Source organism: Balearica regulorum, chromosome 5 (genome assembly GCF_011004875.1).
Source record: "Balearica regulorum gibbericeps isolate bBalReg1 chromosome 5, bBalReg1.pri, whole genome shotgun sequence".
Classification (NCBI taxonomy): domain Eukaryota; kingdom Metazoa; phylum Chordata; class Aves; order Gruiformes; family Gruidae; genus Balearica; species Balearica regulorum.
The window spans coordinates 65670381-65679868 of NC_046188.1; the positions used below are offsets into that span (position 1 = coordinate 65670381).

The 9488-nt window shown below is 44.3% G+C and overlaps 1 protein-coding gene across 3 annotated transcripts in view; it reads right to left on the minus strand.

Moving 5' to 3' along the window:
* The window catches only part of GAS2 (growth arrest specific 2), a 96739-nt gene extending 87761 nt beyond the window's left edge, over positions 1–8978 (minus strand). The window contains exon 1 of one of the 3 annotated variants that reach the window (XM_075755339.1): positions 8840–8978. The gene's annotated coding sequence lies outside the window, so the exon portion shown is untranslated. Of the gene's footprint in view, positions 1–7951; positions 8199–8467; positions 8602–8839 lie in introns of those variants that run through there. The other 2 variants (XM_075755337.1, XM_075755338.1) reach the window with 2 other exon arrangements.
* Positions 8979–9488: the final 510 nt, after the last annotated feature.

Sequence of the window (9488 nt, forward strand, 5' to 3'; positions counted from 1 at the left end):
TGGCCTTGAGATAGGCTCAGCTTTCACTACAAATATTGTTCTTACTGAACTTAGAGAATTTTTTCAGTTGGGGAGGGAGGAAAACAGACATTAAAAAAAGGGCTTTATTCCCTTGCATAAATAGACATTTCTGAATTATCAGTAGATTTTACATTTTTCTAACAACAAAAAAAAACCCACTTATGTATCAAAGATCCTTTGGAAGAAGAGGAGTTTAAAATAAACTAACTTGTGTCATTAAAGCTTGGATTTATGGTTTCCTGGCTGATGAAATCCAAGTCATACCTGTTCATTTGGGACAGGGCGCGAGGGGTTGGAGAGAAGAATTAGGCTGTTAGCTCTGCAAAAATCAATGTGGAACGTCACTCAAAATAGCATGATCTAGTCCGAAGGAATCTAACAGCTAAAGAGTTACTGTGACAGTGTATTTAAAGTCGCTCTAAGTCACTCAGAACCACGCAATTTGGTGCTTCAAATCACTGTTTCATTTTGGACAGATGGAAACAGAGGCAAGATCAATAACTGACACCACCTTGTCTTCAAAGATTATATGGGGAAAATCAAGTATAAATACCTGTCGTATACTTTCTTTCCAGAAAAAAAGACCTAAAATTTTCTTTTTTTTTTTTTTTTTTTTTTTTTTTACTTATTTCTGGAGTCTATAAGCTATATTGAAATGGTGAGAACCAGAACTGAAACTGGTTTATTCTCTTGAATCACCTCTGAAATTATATCAGTAAAAAGTAATAAAAATTTCTCTATCTTGAATGTTCACTTCATGTACAATACACAAATAAAGCAAAGTAACTTTTTTTTTTTTTTGCATAATTTTTTAACACCTATGTATCTAAATATTTAGGAAACAAAATCCTGCAACTTGCTTTCATTGACATAGATTGGAAAAATATACCTGAAAAAAGAAGCATCGTTGTACTAAAGGAACCAGTTAGACACTGCACCGCTTCACAGTTCATACATGCTTTGAGGAGGGGGTTTAACTGCATGACCTCTGGAGGCTCCTTCCAACCTAAATTATTCTGTAATTTTATATTTCAAGGATGCATACAGCAATATTTACCCTGGGACTCTAAGCAGGGTCTGCCCTGCCAGGAGCGTAACACACAGTGCACACACTGAGCTGGGTTGTGTTAATGGGAAAACTACATAGACAACATCCTTTCCTTTCCCCTCAGGAAAGGTGTACCTAAATTATCACTTCCAAGACCACGTATATGAAGTGCCCTATGAAACCTGAAGAAAATTAATAACCAACAACATTAGAATATGCCTGACAGCCAGCCCGATATGATACAGGCTGCTGCCACTGGTGGGGCTGAAGTAATTCTAAGGTCTGAAAGCTGCATTTCTTTAAGACTAGAGGGAAGGGGAAAAAAAAAAAAAAAAAAAAAAAAGGAAGGTTTCTGGAGCAGCCACATGGAAGCATTTTGGGTTTCCCCATCAGTCTGTGGAACAAGCACTGGAGTCTGTTTATGCTTCAAGCTGATCTCTGTGGAGATGCAGAGCAAAGAATTCAGGTATTTGAGATGTTACTTCAGTTTGGCTCTAAAGTACAGGGCTGTCTTTATAAATATATTTCATACTGACCTACCTCTTGCTTCATAGAACTCAGCAACCAGGCTGTGTAAAGGTCTCAAGGAACTTTTGAGACTCACTGAAGGGAGAAAAGTGGGAGAACAAAGAGTTCTGATTTCAAAGGATGCATGGGTGCTTCAGTTTGGTAGTAACGCTGGTGGTAAGTAGAGAGAAGATCCAGAGACAAGAAGGGTATTCTGACTTTAAGGTAGTTTTAATCCGACACGGGTTCTCAGAACAGGAAACTAGGAAAGATGAAGAAAGGCAGATAGGTGACAAAACCTCTAGAAGCTGAAAATGACACAGGCATCTCTATTCTGGGTCTAGGTCTGCTTGAAATAGTAGCCCTGAATTGACAACAACGTACGAGTTAATCTGTGAAGCGGGCATGCAAAGTGAGGACTGAGGAATGAGAAAGTTATTTCTGATGAAGAGTCTCCATTGAGAACCCTGAAGAGTCACAGAGGAATCACACATACAATCCAACCTTACCTCTGGTTAAGTTTTCTTTAATTTCATTTCTCAAAGGAATTGATTTTCCCCTTTCCCCCTACTTCTCTGAAAACCTGCCCTACGCTTCAGGAAAATACTTTCATGTTAGAATCAAAGCAACAGAATTCCTACCTTAGTTTTTTTTAAAAATAATAATAATAAAAAAAAAATCAGCCTTCAAGGAGCAGAGGGCAACTTATTACCTGTAGCTCCCATCACAAATTCTTATTGTGGGTCAGCAATCAAACTGCAAGCATCAAAAGCTATCAAACTCTTATTTATTCTTTATGCAAACACTGACCACTACTGAACTTCCCAGTTTAGCCTAAGCCTCCATGATAGTTTGGTGCTGAAGCACCTAAGCTGCATGAAATTGTTCATCTACTTCATCAATTGTAATAGCCCACACATTAACTATTAAAACTTCTTCACATGCTAGCTGGGATCTGTGAAGCAGCTAAACTAAGTTAGTTAGGCGAAGGCCACCGCACTTGGGTCCTGAGCTCCTTCAAGATCCCTTTGAAGATTCCACCTGTAGTCAAGGCCAGGCTCTTGATTTTTTTGCTCAGATACCATTAAGGCACCTCCTTAAAATGTCATAACATATTTATTATCTGGTGAGCTGGAGAAAAGTTTATTGTCAATTTAGCAATGAGGAATCTGGTCAGAGAAAAGGACTAACTTGCCGCAGAAGTAGACAGTAGCACTGAAGGATACAGCACCGCAGCTGAGGGAGCCTCTCTGGCTCCAACAACTATTTCATCCTTTCCTTTTGGCAGGCATAAGGTACGAACAAAGTAACCAGAAAATACTGGTTTTCCTAATCTCGCTACTTTCTAACAGCAACATCAAATCATCACATATGCAGCTCTTTAAACCTCGCCAACACAAACATGTCAAATATTTCATAGAATGTTACACTTCTCTATAAACTGTTGAAGCTGACATGAGATACGCACAAGCATTTCAAAACTTACCTCTAAATGCTTTGTTCCTCAAAAAGCAACTTCTTCCTCCTGCTATTCTGAATGCAAGGAAAGGTCTTTAACTACTTTTCGTTCTGTTTTGTTACAGGTCATATTTATGCGGCACAGCCTTTTCTTCCACCTCTCGCAATAAGAGGACCTCATCTCAAATTCTCAGACTTAATTGTCTAGCTGAAGAATTCAGTGTGGGATAGTTTACAGTACGCCCAGTGACATGTAACAGATTCAACACACTGAAAGGTTGTATTTCTCTCTCCTTGCTTCTACCAAACAGTGAAGTTTTTATTTTGCTTTACAGTAGTACATTTAGTTTTCTGTGTATTGTAGCTCACTGCTTTTATTTTGCCAGCAGCGTAACTTACACTATCTGCTGATTGTTGTCAGTGATCATCAGGTGAAAGCAATGAGAATCACACAAGTAATCTTCTGTAATTCCACTGGCTTTTGTTGGGGTTAGCTGGTAGAACAAAAGGATTCAAGAATGATATACTCTGTACTCCAAACACACAGGAGGGAAAAATTGTTCAAGCCAGAAAGTAAAACTGGCTGCTCAATTAGACACTCTCAGTTGCAGATCCCTGGATTCAATTCCATTTCCTATTCCAACCACCTTCCTTACCTGTAAAATTGCGATAACAGTACTCTTCAACCAAAATCAAGTATAATGAGGAAAAAAATATTTTATAATGGAAAAATGTATATATAAAAGCATGCATGTATGCATAGATATACATACACAGAAAATACACGTGCTCCACCTGTGAATTAATCATATAAGCCAGTAAGTTTTTACTCCGAATTCCCCATCCAGTTCCAGCATATATACATAATGGCTTATACCGAGTAGCTGCTGGCTGTTCAGAGCTCTCTGTATTACGCACGAGTTTCATTGTCGCTTCAGCCTTATTCCTAATTGCAACATGTGCATTAGTTCTCAAACAAAAGGAGGCTTGAACCGCTCCTTTTAACTTGCTCCTAGATGCCATCCTTCCAGGTCAGGGATGAAGAAGTCTCCCTGAGTCACTTGCTCTTCCTGACTTGGTTTAAGAATTAGCATAGAAATTAAGTATCCAGCAAAACAAGCATTTTTCATTGTATTTGTATCTGATTAGAAAAGAATAAAAAGTTGTTAAAAGCGTCTATGGAGGTAGGAGGGGAAAAAAAAACACAAAACAAAACCCCACAATCCAAAAGATAAAGGAAATACAGAGCTGTGTTTAGAGATCAGTCAAATCACCGCTGATGCAAAGGTCCTACATGATGTCCCCTTTGCACCGTACCAGTTTGACTGTGACACTGGGCAACAGAGATCTGTTTTGGCCCACCCAGGTACTACCGCCTAGCAAGCAAGCTAATGGGCTCTGCTCACTTGGCCGTCAAACCAGAGTCATCCCGGACTGGAGATTTGCACGTATGCCAATTCAGTGGCCTAGTTGCTCTACAAAGCTGCAACAACTGGAACAGAAGATGGCATAACTCTGCCTTGGAACCTGGGTTCAAAAGACTCTTGTTTCCTAAGATCTTCGTGGAATTAAATCTGCAGGCTTTAGGCTTGTGAAATGAGGTCTCTTGTAATATTATTGAGGAAGCACATTAGCTATCAGTTGTAGAAGAGACAAAACAACATGCACGCAACTGCGCAATAGCTTTACTGTCAGTAGTAGAGAGCAGACAGCAACTTAGACAAGAGCAGCAAGGAAGGAACTGGAACTTGAGCACTAGACTGCACATTGGCTTTGACAGAGGGGTATCAGCTATAACTGCAGACAATCTCCTGCTGTCTTAGAGAGAAGGTAATGCTATTGGAAAGCAGCCATCCTGGAAAGAGAGGAGACAGAGGATCAAAAGCCAGAACAGAGCTCATGAGTATCTGGCAAGGGTCTCTGCTGGATCTCCCTGCTAGTTCTAATCACCTCAAGCAGATGGAAAAGAACAGAACTTTTGAAACTTTACTGGAGTTTAAGTGGACTGCGTGAAGCAATCACTTACTGTAACTGCAAGCTGGGCGCAGAAGAGGCTTAAATAAAAGATTCAATATTCATAAACAGATTCAGTTGGCGCAACAAAATGCACGTTTGTGCGAGCAGAATTGAGGCTGCCCACAATTTGGGACCCACACCTGCAATCGCCACTTTCACTTAAGCAAGCACCAGTTTTACAAACATAGCATGTCCAAGCAGAAATACATTCACATTTTAAAACTGATTTCAGTTTTCCTGCCTCCGCAGATTTTTCAGATTTGGAGAGTGTATGATTAGCCCACAAACTAAAGGTTGCTCTTGTTTTTCCACCCCCTCACTCATATACTTACATATGTGTATACACACATGCAGAAAGGGGGAAAAAAAAGATATATGAATGTCTTCCTTTGAGAGCCACAGAGGTAACTAACAACTTCTGTAATTGATATTTTTACTGTCAGGAAACTGTTCCCTACGGTGAGATCTGCTAGACAGTGGAATAATTTCCCCAAGTGAAACCGTGAAAGCTCCCCTACTTGAAATCTTTAAAATGGACTAAAAGAAGCAGGAGGAAAAAAAAAAAAAAAAAAAAAGCGAGACACCTGCCACTCACTGATAGATGTTACTCAGTCAATACTTACCACGTGCAATTTCCAGTTTACTACAGAACAGTAATCACTCTCACTTTGCCCTTTTATGTATGTAAACCCAAACACAATCACTTTTAAAGTGATTCTGCTCCTACGCCACATAGCTCCTCTTCAAGAGCTATTGCAGAGCTTTCCCTTCTGCAAGAAGCAACAGGTCATTCTTGTCTCCATCACCCTCAACACATATATCTGTAGTCTTAGTTTTCTCACCACCATAAACAAGCAGATAAAACATAAGTTCACAAATGCAGCAAGCATATTTTTGTAAGGAAATTCAATTTTTCTAGTTACTTTATTATCCTTATAAGCTATACCACAACCAATTTAGCCGAAGGTTTCTGGAGCTTTCCCAGATTAACTTGGAGCATACTGTACATGTTAGGAGCAGGGGGAGGGGCACTGGAGGGGAACCACCATCTGAAACTCATTAATCAATTAGAATTTTTAAGGGCTTACATCAAAATGTGATCTACACTGATAAAGTAAACTTTAATCACAAGAAGCCTTTGTCCTCCACGTTATGAATATACTTGTTACAAATGTGTGCATTTCTGTGAGCGGAGGATAGAGAACCTGGCACGACAGCCTACCGATGCTTTAGACCTGTAAGGCCCTTGGTCTGAGGCCAGACCAAAATGAAGTTAAAGGCACTTAAAAATCTGAGCTAATCATTGGAAGCCTAGACATTTTCAGGACTATGCCTAGTAGAAACAATTTTGTTGCCTTGATAATGTCTCCTCTATCAAAAGGAAAGCAAAAAGTCCTTCTCACATAGACCAAAACAAAACTTTAGGAATGTTCAATATCTACTTGCTCATAAAATTTTAACTTCTGGAAACTAAACCTGATTCCTAACACAGTCCAAAAACTTTCAAGTTGACTTCTCTTTGCCTGGCTCTTACTGCATGTTTTTCTGCTTGTCTAAGCAAAATAGCCATTAAAAATCAGTACAAAAGAAGTTTCAACCTCCACCAACCAGAAAAGGAAATACATGTTTAAACTGACGTATCGTGTCTTTCAAGGAGTACAAGTGTGTTTCTTGCTGCGAGCACACTGTGCAGACAGTATTACAAGCTGACTCTCAATCATCAGCTTTACTTTTAATTAGGAAGTTCCATTTCCAAATCCTGTCCTGAAATTAATGTGGAGTTTAACTGAGAGGTGTGAAGTAGAGTCAAAGAGGTACTTTGGATAGGAAGCGTGCCAATTTAAATAAGACTGTGGGTAAAATAAAGTGACCAAATGAGTTAGTAGCCTAAAGTCAGTAAGAGCTAGAAACTTGAGGACAGTAGCGACTCTTCCTCACCTCACCGCCTCCATCTAGGCTTGGTTGTGGTTCCAACTAGGGTACCACAGTATAATGCTGATCAGATGGCCTATGGTACCGCACGATATGAATTTAGAAATGTCAGCTAATTTCCTATTGAATCACAATCCACATCACAAAACCATTACACTTGGCACAGCATCTACTCCACAGTGAAGAAACCATTCGTAATTTAATGTAAATGGAAACTGAAAAATATTTTTTGTGTTCATTTTTTATTTCAAAGTAACATCAGAAGTGTGCTGGAATTGCGCGGAGGAGCCTGCAATGTATCCTTCCTGGTGCCCCCAGAGCCCTTCTCCCCCAGGAGCACGCAAAGCCAGCGGGCTCAGCTGACACACACCACCGCAGCAGGACGCTGACAGCAGTCCTAGATAAGGAAGACAGCAATCTTCATTTCTTACACGTAAAGCACTAGTGAAGAAACAGAGCCCTCTTAAAGTCAAACTCAGCCCTCCTGAGAATTCAATCTAGACCAGAGCCTGAAGAAGCAAGCAAGAACTTGGAAAGACGGCTTTTGGCATGAGAGGGGTCTCCCCTTTGGGGCAGCGGAGGGGGCAGGCCCGGAGCGCTCCGGAGCAGCCACCCGCACCGCAGCAGGGCTTGGCCGCCTCCCACCCAGCACTTGCCGCAGCCTCCGAGACAGGCGCTCGCATTTCCCACGAAGGCTGCAAACGCACAAAACCCGTCCTCCTCCTCTTCTCCCTCTCCTTGCACCACCAGGTCCCCGGCGCTATGCAGAGCGGCCCGAAAGATCGGCCAGAGGCTGGGGCAGGGGGTGGTGGGAAAGCACAACGAGTAGGAGCTGCTCGAAAGCCAGGCTGGAAACACGCAAGCCGCCTCGCAAGGGGAATACCTCCCGCCCCCCCCCCCCGCCGCCGCGTTTTGCCCACACCGCTCCGAGCGCCCAGCAGCCGCCCCCCCCCCCCGCCCCGCTCTCACCCGCCGCAGAACCCGGCTCCTGCGCTGCGCCGGGATGCGTTTGTCCTCCTCGGGGCCCCTCCGCAGTAGAACTGAGCTAATGGCTTTGCCATGAGTGCTGGAAGCGCTACTCCCAGGTCTGCCCCTCGGGGGCAGGACCAAGAAAACCCGCTGCGGCCCCCGGCCCTCCGCGGGATGCCCAGGGCGGCCCGCCAGGAACCCCCGGGCTGGCCGCGGCGAGCTACGAGCGAACCGCTCGTGGATCTCCACCTCACACCCACGCACGCTCTCATTCCGCCTCCGTGATGCTTTCAAACCCCAGGCAGGCAGAGCGCGGGAGAAAAGAAACAAAACACAAAACCCCACAAGCAGAAAGCAGCCCCCCGCTGCCCAGCCCGCAGGCAGCTGCCCCCGCCCCGCGGTACCCGCCGAGCCCTGCCGCCTCCTCCGGCGACCCCCCCACGGCCACCCCGAGACACGGGGGGAAGGAAACAAAAGCACCTACGCCGCAGCGACGAATTGCCGGGCAAAGCTCACCTTCCCGCTTCGCTCCCCGGCCCCTTTCTCTTTAAACTGGAAGGCAGCCGGCGAGACACACGAAACGCCCTCAATTTAAAGGAGCCCGGGCTGCGGGCTCCGCCGGGGGACCGACAGCGAGTCCCGCTGGGGCAGGCAGGGCTCCCCCCGCCGCCGGGGCAGGCAGGCAGGCAGGCAGGCAGGCAGGCAGGCAGGCAGGCAGGCAGGCAGGCAGGGCTCCCCCGGCCGCCGGGGCAGGCAGGCAGGCAGACAGGCAGGCAGGCAGGGCTCCCCCCGCCGCCGGGGCAGGCAGACAGGCAGGCAGGGCTCCCCCCGCCGCCGGGGCAGGCAGGCAGGCAGGCAGGCAGGCAGGGCTCCCGGGGCCGCACTCACCGGCCGCCCGCCGCGCCCCCCGCCTCCGGCAGCCGCCGCCGTGCCCCCGAGCTGAGCTGAGCAGACCGGCAGCAGCCGCGCTGCCGCTCTTCATACTTCTGTCCGCTCCGCTCGATGCTCTCTTTGGGAAACCCTGCTTTTTTTTTTTTTTTTTTTTTTTTTTTCCTCTCAGAAACCTATTTCCTATATTTCAGCAGTCCACACAGACTGAACGGAAGTTTAATACTTACTTTTTTTCAGAGGGACGGCAAACGCAGTTCACACTGATTTACCCTTGAAATGCTGAGATATTGTGTTACAGCCCTTGGCAGCAAGTTGGTGCTTGCGTCCGTTTCTCTTTTATTATTATTACTCCCTTTCCAAGACTCTTGATTATGAAGAAATAAAATAAATAAATAAAAGGAACATTTCACATCCAAGATAAAACTTTCTTTTTCTTTAATGTGACTAGTTGTCTCTGGGAGCTTTTAACACTTAATAGCACCTCTTTTAATTGTCACATTTTGATTTTTTTTTTCTTCTGGCTAAAGGAACATAATGTCAGCTTTATATCTTAGGGAACTCCGCTTTATCGCCTATTTCTCAAAAACGATTTCATGCCACCTTGCAGTCTATTTTGAACAAAAAAGTATGCTGTTCAAAAATTAAT